The 14,541-nt window shown below is 44.6% G+C and overlaps 1 protein-coding gene across 7 annotated transcripts in view; it reads right to left on the reverse strand.

Moving 5' to 3' along the window:
• LOC126416163 (proton-coupled amino acid transporter-like protein pathetic) overlaps nucleotides 1-14,541 on the reverse strand; it is a 225,464-nt gene that overhangs the window by 34,825 nt on the left and 176,098 nt on the right. The window contains exon 1 of one of the 7 annotated variants that reach the window (XM_050083730.1): nucleotides 11,939-12,153. The exons of the other annotated variants lie outside the window; for them this stretch is intronic. The gene's annotated coding sequence lies outside the window, so the exon portion shown is untranslated. Of the gene's footprint in view, nucleotides 1-11,938; nucleotides 12,154-14,541 lie in introns of those variants that run through there. 7 annotated transcript variants of the gene reach the window in all.

A 14,541-nucleotide genomic window follows, 5' to 3' on the forward strand; every position in this document is an offset into this window, starting at 1 on the left:
GCAATGAAAGGAAGTCATTTAGTCGGATGAGTCTTGTCGCACACTGTTGCCAACTTCTGGCCGAGTTGACGATTCAAGTGTGAAACATGGCGAGGATTCGATGACGATTTGGGCAGCCATGCCGTGGTATTCCACTGGTATCATCGTTACTGTTTAAGGTCTCGTTACCACCAAGGATTATGTGACCAGTATGGTTCATCGGGTCCAAATCAGGGTACAATGTCTGTTCGTCAATGGCGATGCTTTGTTCCCATCGTCCGGGACTATTTTGTCAGCACGAGGATGAGCTGTCGCATCTCCCCCGGTCACCATTCAGGAAATCGCAATGTTATTGAGCTTTTGTGGTCGACTTTGGAGAGAATGGTGCAAGATCCATTTGCACCATGAGCATCATCCTTACTTGAATTTGCAACTGCTTTCCAGGAAAAATGATACAGGATTCTCTTGAAACCCTTGCGGGGCCTGTATTTATCCATTCAAAGACGACTGGAAGTTGTTCTGAATGCCAACGGGTTTCCTAGACCGTCTTGATGCAACGCAGCAAGTTATTATGAGATGACATTCGTTGCAGTAAGGCACGCAGCCGTCTAATACGTGGGCTGCAGGATGGCTTTTTTCACAGCACAGCTGACTCTGCCTGCCGTGAGAACTGCACAGAGTAACATTCAGTCGATACGAAGATTCATACCCTCTACGAATCTAAATAATCCAAATTAGTTATTATCCGCTTTTGTTCAAATTTGGTACACAGCCTTTTGTTATTAATAGAATTATGCTGTCAAAATTTGTTTTTTGTTTATAATAATGCCGGAGATAAAGAAAGTTACCTAAAACTCCTAAAAACTACGCTTGTTTCTTAAAACCAAGTTAGGAACAGTAACAGATTGACTTTCATTATCATTTTAAGCCATTCCAAAGTTATCAGTGCATGAAAATCAATTAGAGTTTTCTTTATAAAACGTTATTCAATGTGCATTACGTAATACAAACATCGGTCAAAATTATTATTTGATAATATTTTGCCGTGTGAGTGCATGAGAGAGAGAGAGAGAGAGAGAGAGAGAGAGAGAGAGAGAGAGAAAGTGGGACATACCTTAAAATTTAGTATTTCATTTTTCGTAAAACCTTGTACAAACGAACCGTGGGAAACTTATGTTGCAACCACGGTTCGGGTGACGTATATCGGTGTGTGCTTGCTTGTGTGTAAAAGCAGCCAGAATGGAAGTTAGAGGCGGAATAAGTTCATTTATCAATATGAAGAATATTTCGCACTTAGTTTAATTTGATTAAACAAAATACAAAAGGTTCAAATGGCTCTGAGCACTATGGGACTTAACATCTGAGGTCATCAGTCCCCTAGACTTTGAACTACTTAAACCAAACTAACCTAAAGACATCACACACATCCATGCCCGAGGCAGGATTCGAACCTGCGACCGTAGCAGCAGCGCGGTTCCGGACTGAAGCGCCTAGAACCGCTCGGCCAAAGCAACATACAAGAAATTGAAGTTTTGCTGACATTAATTACCATCAAATTAGGATACGGCAAGATTTGCCGCGAGAATGATCTGGAAGGAACGTTCTGATTGGTCGTTTAGATCAACAGCCGCGCGAATAGAGAAGTGGGCAGATAGGAGCGTACCTCGAGGAAGAGTCGCCTGCTAGCCGGACTACGGATAACACGATGTCAGGCCGCTCCTTAAAAATTGTAAGATCAGGAAATACTGAGCTAATTTCGGTTAGAACATACCGTGACTGAAGCGACTGGAGTTACGAATATTTTAATGAAAGTTTGGTGTTTCTAAGTTAAATAGTTTGAGAACTATGAGCGTGTAAACTTTCTGGTCGTAGTAACTACTCCGCGTAGCGTGTTTCGTGCTATGTACGGAATATTTTGGCGAGCACCTCTTACGCGGAAGACCACTGAAACAACCGAATGTTTAACTAGCGAATAGTTGTGGGTCTGTGACTGGTAGAACGTGAAAATTAGTTGGGCCGGACTTACTAAAATTCTGGCTGCTTTTCGAGTGAATATTTGTTACACAGACAGTGAACTTTGAATGATAACGTTTTACCATATTAAATACGGACTTGATAGTCATTTCATGTGTTTCAATATGAATAAGAAGCAGAGTTAATCTAAGTTTAAAAGCTTTTCTGCAAGATCCCGAACGCCAGATTTTTTAATCGTGAACTGTCAGGTACTGACTCCCAACTAGTTACGCGGCCTCTGTGTGGTAGGTATTAGGTGGTAGTTTCATCAACGCTGCTTTACACTGCCTAGCACGTATCCGCTACCTCAGAGTGAAGGGACATCGGCAAGAATCCTATCGAGGTGGGTGGACTGAACGATAGCGTTAACAACAACACAGAACATCGACCCCGCCCCGCCGCATTGTGTTTTCGGCGTTCCCATATTTTTGTCCACTGCCCTGCAGATACAGTACTCGCAGTGACCAGAACGTAAAAATTCCAGAGTTATCGGAAAAGAAATGAAGCACGGCAATAAGTTAGGTTTCGTATCGTATCTCGTGCAAACTACTGGCTGTTGAATGGTTTTGACGAGACAGCAAGTGAAGTGTCCCTGCAGAACCTGGCGGTAGCAACTCGGCGCCTGACAGCAAGTGGTGGAATGCGGGCTCATTAAAACAGCGGTATGCTCCGTCGTTTCGTTTACATGCGAGGAAGCAAGGTCAATAGAACGGCTCCCACACTTATTGTTCAATTGAGCTCCACTGGGCGGAAAATGGCGTAATAAATGACGAAACAGCTGTGTGTGTGTGTGTGTGTGTGTGTGTGTGTGTGTGTGTGTGTGTGTGTGTGTGTGCATTATCGTATTTTGCTTTGTATAGCCACGCGGGCTTCCGCTCTATCTGGTTGCAGAGCGCAGACTACCACATGTGGTGGCATCGTTGGCCCAGATACATAAGCAACGTGCCGACTGCGGCGAGGAAAAAAAAACCTTCATCCACAGAACTGCCAACGTAGCTGCAAACAAGGCCGTAGAGGCATACAGATTCAGCACTAACTGAGCTGTGGCACAAACATGCAGCAGAGGGAAAAGACAATTTAAAAATGGTTACTATGTATCAGAACACTGATTTGTTTTACGTAGTAGTAAGCAGAAGAAGATGTGATACAGGACTTTACGGCTTTAACAACAAGCACAAACCAAACTGCGATTTGAGATATCGCTCTCTCCCAGCAATGAAGCTTTCGCGACGAGCCTGAAAATATCCTGCCATTAACAAATACAGGTTCACATGAAGGTAACTTCAATTACGATGATTATACAGATTGCTGAGTGTTTTCTTCGAAGAAATCGATGGAAACGTGTGTATTTCACTGAAATTTTCATGTCTCTAGTGGCTTACGAAATGTAGATTATTGCGCCGAGGTTCGAAGGAACAGTGATGCTATGGAAATGAACTTTCACTTTAAAAAGGCACTATTCTCACTACGCACTTGCCAAATTATTAATGCATAAATGGTAAAGACTAAAGACACGATAATGAAAGAATTTTTTTTTTTTTTTACAAGAGCTTCATTGCTGAAATTAACGCCAACAAAAAGCGCAACTAGTGAGCAAGACAGTAGTGTTAGGTTGGGGACGAATCTGTTGGATCTGGACCTGTCTCGTACACTAAGTTTTATAAATTTTTCTTGTGTACTTTAAATAAGGACTTGGTCACGACATAAAGTAAGTATGTTGTCACTCGCCTACTGTCGTTTAGAGAAACACGCAAAACTCTAACTTACAAAATAAATAAAGCAGTTGCTCCAGCGAGGATTGGTTTTTTTTAACACCACTTTGCTTAGCTAGACATGACACTAATCGATGTGGTACGCCCTGTCATTTCGGTGGTCTTTGAACAGACGCTTCCTGCCACTTAAGCGAGCGACTTTCAACTTAATATGCTGTACAGTCAGAAGCATTTACACGGTCAATTCAATTAATATGACCACCTCCTACCTTCGACCTCAACATGCAATTACTATTCACAGACGGCAGGTGATAGCACTAGCAGTGGAGGGTATATAAGGCGTGTCGGGCGGGGGGAGGGGGGGGGGGGTCGTGGACGGAAAACAATGCAATCGTTGTGGGTAAAGCGGAAACGGAGCGATTTATCTGACGTCCAAAAGGCATGATCACCGGCTTTCGGGCAAAGCGTGGAAGCATTTCTGAAACGGTTAATTTCGTAAACCGTTCGCCTGCCGCCGAGGTTACAATACACCGTGCAGGGAAAAATGGCATTATCCAAAACCGGCAACGAGACAGAGGTGCACCAAGGGCCGTAGATGACAAGGGTGAACGATGGCTGCGGAGGTGTGTACGGGCGAACAGGCGTGCACCTGTTGAGCAGCTGGGCGCTTAGATGAACCAAGGGGCTACCAACAATGTCTTCTCAACGACCATTCAGCGAACGTTGCATATGGGTCTGCCGCGCAGGATTAGCCGCGCGGTCTAAGGCGCTGCAGTCATAGACTGAGCGGCTGGTCCCGGCGGAGGTTCGAGTCCTCCCTCGGGCATGGGTGTGTGTGTTTGTCCTTAGGATAATTTAGGTTTAAGTAGTGTGTAAGCTTAGGGACTGATGACCTTAGCGGTTAAGTCCCATAAGATTTCACACACATTTTGAACATATGGGTCTCCGCAGCAGGCGCCCGTTTCACGCACCCACGGTGACTGCTTTTCATCGGCGACTAAGGCTGCAATCCACATGCCAATAGCGCAATTAGAGGTCCACCGACTGGCGACAGGTAGCCTCTTCTTATGTTCCATCGGACACATGGCCGTTGACGTGTACGGCGTGAAACGTCTGAAAGCAACACCATTCAACAATCGTCGGCGCGTTACGGTCCGGCAAATGTTTTCGTGGCGTTCTCTCGGAGATCTCGTCATTCTTGAAGGGACAATAGATCAACACATGTATGTAACTACCATTGGGGATCATGTCCAACCCGACATGCAGTTTGTTTTTCCTCGGCGCGATGGTATCTACCAGCAGGACAATGTTACGTGTACGTGCGTGGTTCGAAAAGCACCAGGATCAGTCAACCGTACTCTCTGGACACCAAACTCCGCGTATTTAAACCCAGTCGATAATGTATGGGATCACCTCGGTCAGGCGGTTCAACCGGGAAGTGGTGGCGTCAGGAGCGGCTTTCTACCACCTATTGTCATTAACGTATAACAAAACCCGCGTAACAATGTCGAACCTGTACAGAAACGGGAAATTGGCAAGGAGGAGGAGAAAATTAGTGTTTAATGTCCCATCGATAAAGAGGCCATTAGAGACGGCGCACAAGGTCGGATTAGGGAAGGATGGAAAGGAAATCGGTCGTACCACTGTGCTACCTCGCTCGGTGGCAAATAGGTAATGATGATGATGATGAAAGAAAGAGGCCGTGTACTTTGACACGTGTTAGTATCCGCTACTGTGATGCACCCTGTGTATCACGTACCAACGAGAGACACTATTATACGTGCCGTTCCGCAATTTTCTTCAAAAAAAAAAACTACCAATCCAGATGCAATCTTTGGTTACACCCTCGCTCATAGATCGAAACAGGATACATTTCAACAGTGATGGTTGTTTCCTGTCCCTACGTCCCTAGCCATCCGTGGTCGCAAACGACACCACTGGCGGATGACAACCAGCGATAAGGAGATACGGAAGGCTTCCTAGACCAGCCGTCGTCCTTGGGTAACTGCAGCTTTTGCTTATCAAGGAGCGGCGCAGATAACTTCGTGCCGATGCCAATATATCTGCATACCAGCCAAGCAGGAGCCGCAGGGCAGCATTCCATACGTGGTGACGTTCGAAGCTGGAAGCTTGAAGTGCAGACGGTCTGTCACTAGAAGTTTCGTGAGCGCTGCGGAGAAAGCTGAATTTTGCTTACACAAAGCTGAAATGTACAATACTTTCATACAAGTGTTGCAGATATTGTGAAATAACCATTTACCTAAAGCAAACATCCAAAGTGTTGTGTTTTCACTCTCAACGAGGTTCCTCATTAAACCTTCCATACAGAAAACACTCAGTCCGCACAGTGGGCAACTTCTGAAAAGAGCCATAGTAGAAAATTACAATATGAACTATTTCAAGTAAAAATTATTCCGTTGCTGTCGCAGCATATGTTGTATTGAATTTTTGTGACAAGATGATATTGTACGATACTTCAGGACTTGTGTTATTCTGATTAACACAGGCACTGCAATAACGTATTTATCTGCCGATCAACTTTCATGTACGTATGATCTGTGCGGGAATATACATAATGGAAGTACGAATGCAGGTACGGGCCGTAGATGGGTGGTTGGCGACATATGACAGTTTGGGTCTGACCGTGAGTCGTATACGGATGGTCTAACGGTAGGCGGCCGCTCGTGACAAGCGGGTAATCAGGGTTCGAATCCCCGTCCGGCACAAATTTTCACTGTCGTCATTCCATTCTACACTGATCGTTGTCCTTGTTCGCAATTGCGAATACATTTATTATAGTTAATACTGTGTCTGAAACAGAAAGTTACCTGGACTTGTGTCTCCGATTGGCACACTCATATAGGTTGTAAACATTAGTGAACTGTATGTTGCCGGCCGCGGTGGTCTAGCGGTTCTAGGCGCGCAGTCCGGAACCGCGCGACTGCTACGGTCGCAGGTTCGAATCCTGCCTCGGGCATGGATGTGTGTGATGTCCATAGGTTAGTTAGGTTTAAGTAGTTCTTAGTTCTAGGGGACTGATGACCACAGTAGTTAAGTCCCATAGTGCTCAGAGCCATTTGAACCAATTGAACTGTATGTTGCTAAACAAACTGACTGGTACCGTCGTGCAATCGAAAATGCGCCAATGTTTTTCTAATCGCAGATAAAAATTGCCAACTCTACTGAAGTGACCGATTTCACTCTGTCATCACCACTGGAAGTAACTTTAGTCGATATCTAGGTCATTAACGATGGATCCCTCGTTCACATGGGGGAAGGTATCGGCTATGACATTGCCAAAGGATTCATCCCGACATTCAAGGAATTTAGTAAACCGACGAAAACACTAAATCAGCACTATTAGAAGTGGAGATGAATGTCGGTCCTCTGTAAAAAAGATTGCACCATCTTCGCATTTGTTAAAGTGGTTTAGCGAAATCACGGAAACCTAAATCGGGGTAGTCGGAAGGAGATTGGATACCTCATCCTCGCGAATAAGAAGGGAGTCTGTTAAAAAAAGCGCAACCTCATTTGAATTGTTCCTACTGTACAATACTGCGTCAGTTACCGGCCAGTTAGAAAACTGTGTTTGTTTCTACTATGACATCGCCGTGTATCATGTCTCATCGCTAATACGTCAGATGTATGGGGTACACTATGTTTCCGAGTCAATTAGTTTTCTTACCAACAAGATTAGGAAACGATGCATCCTAAATCAGTGAGCAATTCTGTATGCACTACGATCGTGTTTTCTTGAGGTACTTCTTGGAGATAGCTGGAATGATACTTTCATCGCCTGAACATCATCAAGTGATTTGATGCACCGACATCACTCGTTTGTAGATTGGTTGCACAGATGTCATACGTGAATGCTCAACTGGAAAGCTACATTGCCTGAGGTACGTGTACAAGAATTTTTTTTTAACTTCCTTGCTTCGTGTAACGTGACAGGCGCACAACATCAAAAACAATGCTGTCTAGTGTATAAGAAAACAAACGTTTGCTTTTTTCCTGTGCTCTAGGAGAATATCGCGATAAAGTTACCACGAACAAGTTTAAGGCGCAACATCTTCTTTCAAGTCGTCACATTCACAGTGTGGTATCCTGTTCATTTGCACAATGAAAGTCTCCATTTAATCAGTGAAATAACTGGATTGACCCTTATGTTCTCTGCAAACATTCATCGCACACGTACTCGTACATGTATAAATCCTCTAAAGGTTGTGCCAGGAAGCTATGTAAACAATAACAGAGACAAATGTATACAAACAACCCCGCTCTCCTGACACAGGCAGTGTGAAAGGAAGCAGTCAATGCACACGTGTGGCTGCCAGAAGCTGGTAGTGGATGACGTAACGAACCAGATCAGCGAGTCCTCGGAGAACTGTCCAAACAGGTTCTGCGGCCACCACTGAATGGTATTCAAAGATTAACTGAAGAACGACACACTCGCAGCAGCAACAGCATACTTTTTTTTTTTTTTTTTTTGCCTGGCTGGAGGCTGTTTATAATTAAGACAAAAATGAGCCAACATACAAACATTCTACTGTGCCACTACTACAGACATAAAATTACAGAGGTCAGTCTGCAGTTTGGTATTCTATCATTCAGAATAATAGCTCGAAATAGACAAGGATAGGGCTGGTAAACTACACTATCATCCTACAAGTAACTCAAGACCATTCCTCTTAAGAGATTTTAGGAAATCACTCGGAAAACCTAAAACTGAAGGCCATGGCGGGAATTTTCATCCTTCTTTTAATGGGAATCTGTGCGCAGAGTTCAAGTTACCGTTCTTGGTTGATGAATACTTCATCATAAATAAAAAAAAAAAAAAAAAAAAAAAAAAAAAAAGACGTTTCGAAATCTAATTGCGTATCAAATTGCCGAAATGTTAAAATTTCACCTAAGTCGCGTTATTAGTAAAAACTGATTATGGAACCCATCGATATTACACACATTCTGTTAAACGCTTCAAAAAATGGCTCTGAGCACTATGGGACTTAACACCTGAGGTCATCAGTCCCCCAGAACTTAGAACTACTTAAACCTAACTAACCTAAGGACATCACACACATCCATGCCCGAGGCAGGATTCGAACCTGCGACGTGGCGGTCACGCGGATCCAGACTGAAGTGCCTAGAACCGCACGGCCACACCGGTCGGCCTGTTAAACGCTATTGACTGTTGTATAGATTCTTGTTGCTAGAGGCTGTACATACATGCTCAGTCGTAACCAAACTCATTCATTTTTACGAATCAGCTCCACATCCCATCTACACTCCGTTAGCAATCTCATGGTGTGTGCCTGAGGGTATTAATACCATTGTCGCTTCGCCTCTTTTTTTCTGTTCCCGTCATGAGTGATGCGCGGGGCGAACGGTTTACGGTAGGACTCCGTATGAGCTCGAATCTTTCCCATTTTACCTTCATGGTATTTTCGCGAGATATAAATAGGAGGAAGCAATATAATGGGTGTTTGCTGACTCTTCGAGGAATTTTAATAACAAAGCACATCGTGATCCACAACTCCTGTAGTAGTTAGCGTCTTCCACTGGCGTTGGGTGAGAATCTCGGTGCCACTTTCGGCAAGGGGCCCACACTGACATTCAGTAAAGTATCGGTCGAACGAAGGTTTTGTACGCTACCTCCTCGTACGCTACCTCCTCCGTGAGCTGACTACACTTCTTAAGCATTTTTCCAATGAATCTGTGAGAACGCCAGATGGCCAATGGTTTAGCAAAAATATCATTTTTGGCGCGGATCGGGTGAGGCATGAGCCAATTGTGTTAATGTAGTTTCCAGGAGTGGTTGGCGCAGCACAAAGAGCACAGAACGGTAATCCGGGAGTAGTGGGAGTCGAGACCCTGAGTGGAAACATTTTTATTTTTTTTTATTTACAGTTTTTATTTTACCTTACTTACACTGCATATACACCTAAATAATGCTTAGTATGTTGTACTTACCCAGAGAATGCATGGAAACTCGAGGGAAAGTAAAATTTTGGATTGCAAATATCTTTCCAAGAAAGAATTGTAATGGAAGCATAAGGAATTTCGTTAGGGGTGGGTTGGTCCCTAACTGTCCGACGACAGAACCTTTAATTAATGTAAACCACTTTTCCAGAATGAGATTTTCACTCTGCAGCGGAGTGTGCGCTGATATGAAACTTCCTGGCACATTAAAACTGTGTGCCCGACCGAGACTCGAACTCGGGACCTTTGCCTTTCGCGGGCAAGTGCTCTACCATCTGAGCTACCGAAGCACGACTCACGCCCGGTACTCACAGCTTTACTTCTGCCACTTTTGTCTGGAATCTTTACAACAACCACGTAATTGTAAAAAGAACCGATGTCGATAAAATTACTGCTACTTCTATTTTTGCAACGAATATCACCCCGGCACATGTGCAGCATCAATTGCAAAATATTAAAATTACCTAATTTGACATATGAAGTTCTCGTTTCCGCTCTACAAATCCCTTCCTGGAAATTTATTTCCAATCTCTCATTTTTCCTATGCCTTTTCTTTTCACATCTTTTACGAAAATGCTAAAAATACAATGCATTGGGTATTATTTCGGGTTATTTGCAGTGTAAGTAACGCAAAAATTGAAAACAAAAACGTCGACGCGACGACCGTCGGATTACCATTTTGTACTCGTTCCGTTGCGGCAACCGCTGCCTGGAAATCATATTAACATGAATGGGTCATGACTCGCACTACTCATACCAAAAACCCTTTTTTCCCCCTAAACGCTCTTGAGCTTCTGGCATTTTCATCTCTGGCCAAGTCCTGCATATGCCACAAATTTGAACAAAATCGCTGATGACAAGTAGGCATGATGTTCTTGACAATCTGGTGTGTAGTATTTGTCTTTCCTACTATTATTTTGTATGCTCCTTCCTAAACAAACTGATCCAGATGCATATTCCCACATATTTAATGCAGGCAACTGCATCCAGTGACTGTTCCACATTCGCGTTATCACACAGTGACAGGTAGTTCTGTTGGTTGATCGGTTGATTTGGTGGAAGAGACCAAACAGCGAGGTCATCGGTCTCATCAGGAAGGATGGGGAAGGAAGTCGGAATTGCCCTTTCAAAGGAACCATACCGGCATTTCCCTCAAGCGATTTTGGGAAACCACGGAAAGTCTAAATCATAATAGCCGGACGCGGGACTGAATCGTCGTCCTCCCGAATGCTAAGTAGTTCTGTCTATTTATCTCTAATACGTCATATTTTTATTTCTGTTCAGCCTCAACTACCAACCTCTGCACCGAGCGTCGATGCTCTGCCGATCTTCTTTTAATGGGAATCTGTGCGCAGAGTTCAAGTTACCGTTCTTGGTTGATGAATACTTCATCATAAAAAAAAAAAAAAAAAAAAAAAAAAAAAAAAAAAAAAAAAAAAAAAAAAGGACGTTTCGAAATCTAATTGCGTATCAAATTGCCGAAATGTTAAAATTTCACCTAAATCGCGTTATTAGTAAAAACTGATTATGGAACCCATCGATATTACACACATTCTGTTAAACGCTTCAAAAAATGGCTCTGAGCACTATGGGACTTAACACCTGAAGTCATCAGTCCCCTAGAACTTAGAACTACTTAAACCTAACTAACCTAAGGACGTCACACACATCCATGCCCGAGGCAGGAGTCGAGCCTGCGACCGTAGCGATCGCGCGGTTCCAGACTGAAGCGCCTAGAACCGCTCGGCCAAACCGGCCGGCAACAAAGTGCTGGGTTCTGTCCGAAAAGAATTCTCCAATAAAATCATAAAGCTGTTCCAATAGTTCAGCAAGGCGACTGTGCGGAACTGCATCGAAAGCCTTGCGGCAGTGAAGGAGGATGGAAGGAAGGAAAGAAGATGAGAGTTTACGGTACTGTTGATTTCGAGGTCATTTAATGACGGAGGACGCGCTCGTGTTGTTTCAATGATGGGGAAGGAAATCGGCCGAGCCCTTTCAAAGGAACCATGCCGACATTTGCGTGGAGCGATTTAGGGAAATCAGGGAAAAATCTAGATGACCGGACGCGGATTTGAACAGTAGTCATTCCGAATGCGAGTCCAGAGTGTGCTAACTACTGATCCACCTCGCTCCGTGTTGAGAAGAAACGCAGCAAAACATGGGAGCCGGTAGCTACTGCGTTTTGGGTGTCGTGAACACGGTGGTCACATAATGACGACGATACAGCAACTTCTTCAAGATACTATTGTCGTACTCACCCAAACCAGATGAAACAGACGCTGTAGCCACCTTTGTGTTGTGGAACAGCAGCTACAGCCAGCCAGTCAGCACAGCATTTCAGTTAAAACTGATACTGCGGCGACAATGGCCGGAAACACGTGGACACACACACAAAACACGTACTACGGGGCACGGAATCAGGTCCCTCCGCCGCACATTGACGTCCAGCCGCTTGCAGCTGGCTGGTACTCCGGTCGCGCGACCACTGACGCAAGACGCCGTTCTGTCAGTCGCGTTGAGTCACGGCCGACTGCTCTCCGCCCCCCTTCCCCTCCTCCCCCACCCGTAGCGTGACTGCCTCACACACATACACTCCTTTTCTTCGCGACTAAGGTGCTTCCGACAACAAGTTCTTTGTTGGCAGTGCCCGCTCTTGCGCTGTCAACCACCTGCTGTCGCTACCGGTTCTAAGCGGTTGGGAGAGGAGAGGTTGGTCCTGTCCTTCCGCGGCACTGTCTTCTCTTCCTCCAGAAGCAATTATACTCGAGCGTTTCAAAGCGCCACGGGGAAGGGGAAGGTGAAAGTGGCGATCTCGAGAAGGCAGCTCATGGATAACTTTCTTCCTTGACTGTTATAAGCTAAATGCTGGACGGATTCTACGAGTACGTCTCTCCTCCAAACTCTCGCCCGTTTATAACGCAGGAAACCAAAAAAAAATGGTTCAAATGGCTCTGAGCACTATGGGACTTAACTTCTGTGGTCATCAGTCCCCTAGAACTTAGAACTACTTAAACCTAACTAACCTAAGGACATCACACACATCCATGCCCGACGCAGGATTCGAACCTGCGACCGTAGCGGTCGCGCTGTTCCAGACTGAAGTCATCGTTGAAGATCATTTAGTTTTGGATTAATGAATTTAAACGTGGTCGGTGGATCACCGAAGAGGAAGAGCGTTTCGGCTGAGGTCACCACAAAGGAAACCACTGACAAAATCTATGATATGGTAATGCAAGACCGCCGAATAAAAATTTGCTGACTATAGATATATCACCTGAGCGAGTGCATAAAATACTGCTCGGAGAATTGGGTATGAAGAAGCTGTGTGTGAGTGGGTACCGCGATAGCTCACAGTCGACCAAAAGCTCATCGACATATTTCAGTACAATACTGGCTGCCTTTAATCGCAATCCGTTAGACTTTTTGCCCCAATTTGTGACTTCTAATGAAACTTGGATCCATCGTTACACACCAGAGTCAAAACTGCAGTCAAAGCAATGGACAAAGGTTGGTGAAAGTGCACCGAAGAAGGCAAAGACTACTTTGTCATAGATTACTTGGAAGAAGGGAGAACCGTAAGTGGACCCTACTATGATTCATTGTTGGATCGTTTTAAACTTGAGTTGGCTGACAAAAATACCAAGGTTGGCACGCACAAAGGGGGTCTTTCACCAGGATAATGCACCATCCCGCATATCAACGATGACACTGGTGGGAAAGGCCATAACTTGTACTTTGAATTGGTTCCTCATCCAACCTATTCACCAGACTTAGCCCCAAGTGTTCTTCCTTTTCCGTAACTTAAGACTTTGCCTTGGTGGTAAGAAATTTTTATCAAATGGGAAGTGATACTTGCAGTCAACGAGTATTTTGGAGAGTTTAACACAACCTTTTTTTTCCCTATGCGATCAAAAAGATGGAGGATCGCTGGACCAAGTGTATATACATCAAAGGAGCCTATGTTAAGAAGTAAGGCAAGTTGTTTCTTGCTTTTTTTTACCAGATTTATCAAGCCGTCCTCTTAATAATAATAAAACAGTACATTCAATGTTTTAATACAACAATTTGTTTACTGCAGGACGTAGCACATCGATTTTGGCATAACATTCATTTTGAGAAATATAGGAAGTGAAAAGCGTTTAAGAAATGAAACGTGCGTATGAAATTTTTGACCTGAAGGCCCCTTTCGGGACGTCCAGCCATCGAGCGCACATCTTTTTATTTGACGCCATTTTGCGACTTGCGCGTTGGTGATGATTAAATGACGATGAGTACTACACACGCACCCAGTCCCGAGCGGAGAAAACCTCCGACCCGTTCGGGAATCGAATCCAGCGCCCCGTGATACAAGGTCAGCAACGCTAACCACAAGACTATGAGATGCTGGCAGCGTTTAAGAAGCATACGCGTCAGGCAATTAATTTAAGAACTATAGTAGCAACAAAAGCCCACAACTTACCCAACGTCATAATTCAGCAATATAGAGTGATTTTGCTAAATGGAGATAAAATGGAGGAAAGCAGCAAAAAAGGTCGTATGGACATATGGCCTGAAATGCTTTCCACGGGAGGTACAGCCACTTGAATGTGGAGATAAAAGGTCTTTAATCCTGGGCATCAGCACTAGGCAGGTGGCCCCCGGGAGCACGGGGTAAGCCGGACAACAGCGTGGAACATTCTCCACGACAACTGCCGCTGTCCGTATCACTTACAATGCGCGCAGGCCTTATTACCTACGGCCTTGCCTTCGTGACGACGGTTAGTCGCACAAGCCTCGACCGTGCTGGGACTTCTGTCGTCCATTCTATTCACAGATGAGGCTACCTTGACGACGAGCGGTATCGCGACCTTCACAACACCCA

The sequence above is a fragment of the Schistocerca serialis genome, chromosome 8, assembly GCF_023864345.2.
Source record: "Schistocerca serialis cubense isolate TAMUIC-IGC-003099 chromosome 8, iqSchSeri2.2, whole genome shotgun sequence".
Taxonomy (NCBI): Eukaryota; Metazoa; Arthropoda; class Insecta; order Orthoptera; family Acrididae; genus Schistocerca; species Schistocerca serialis.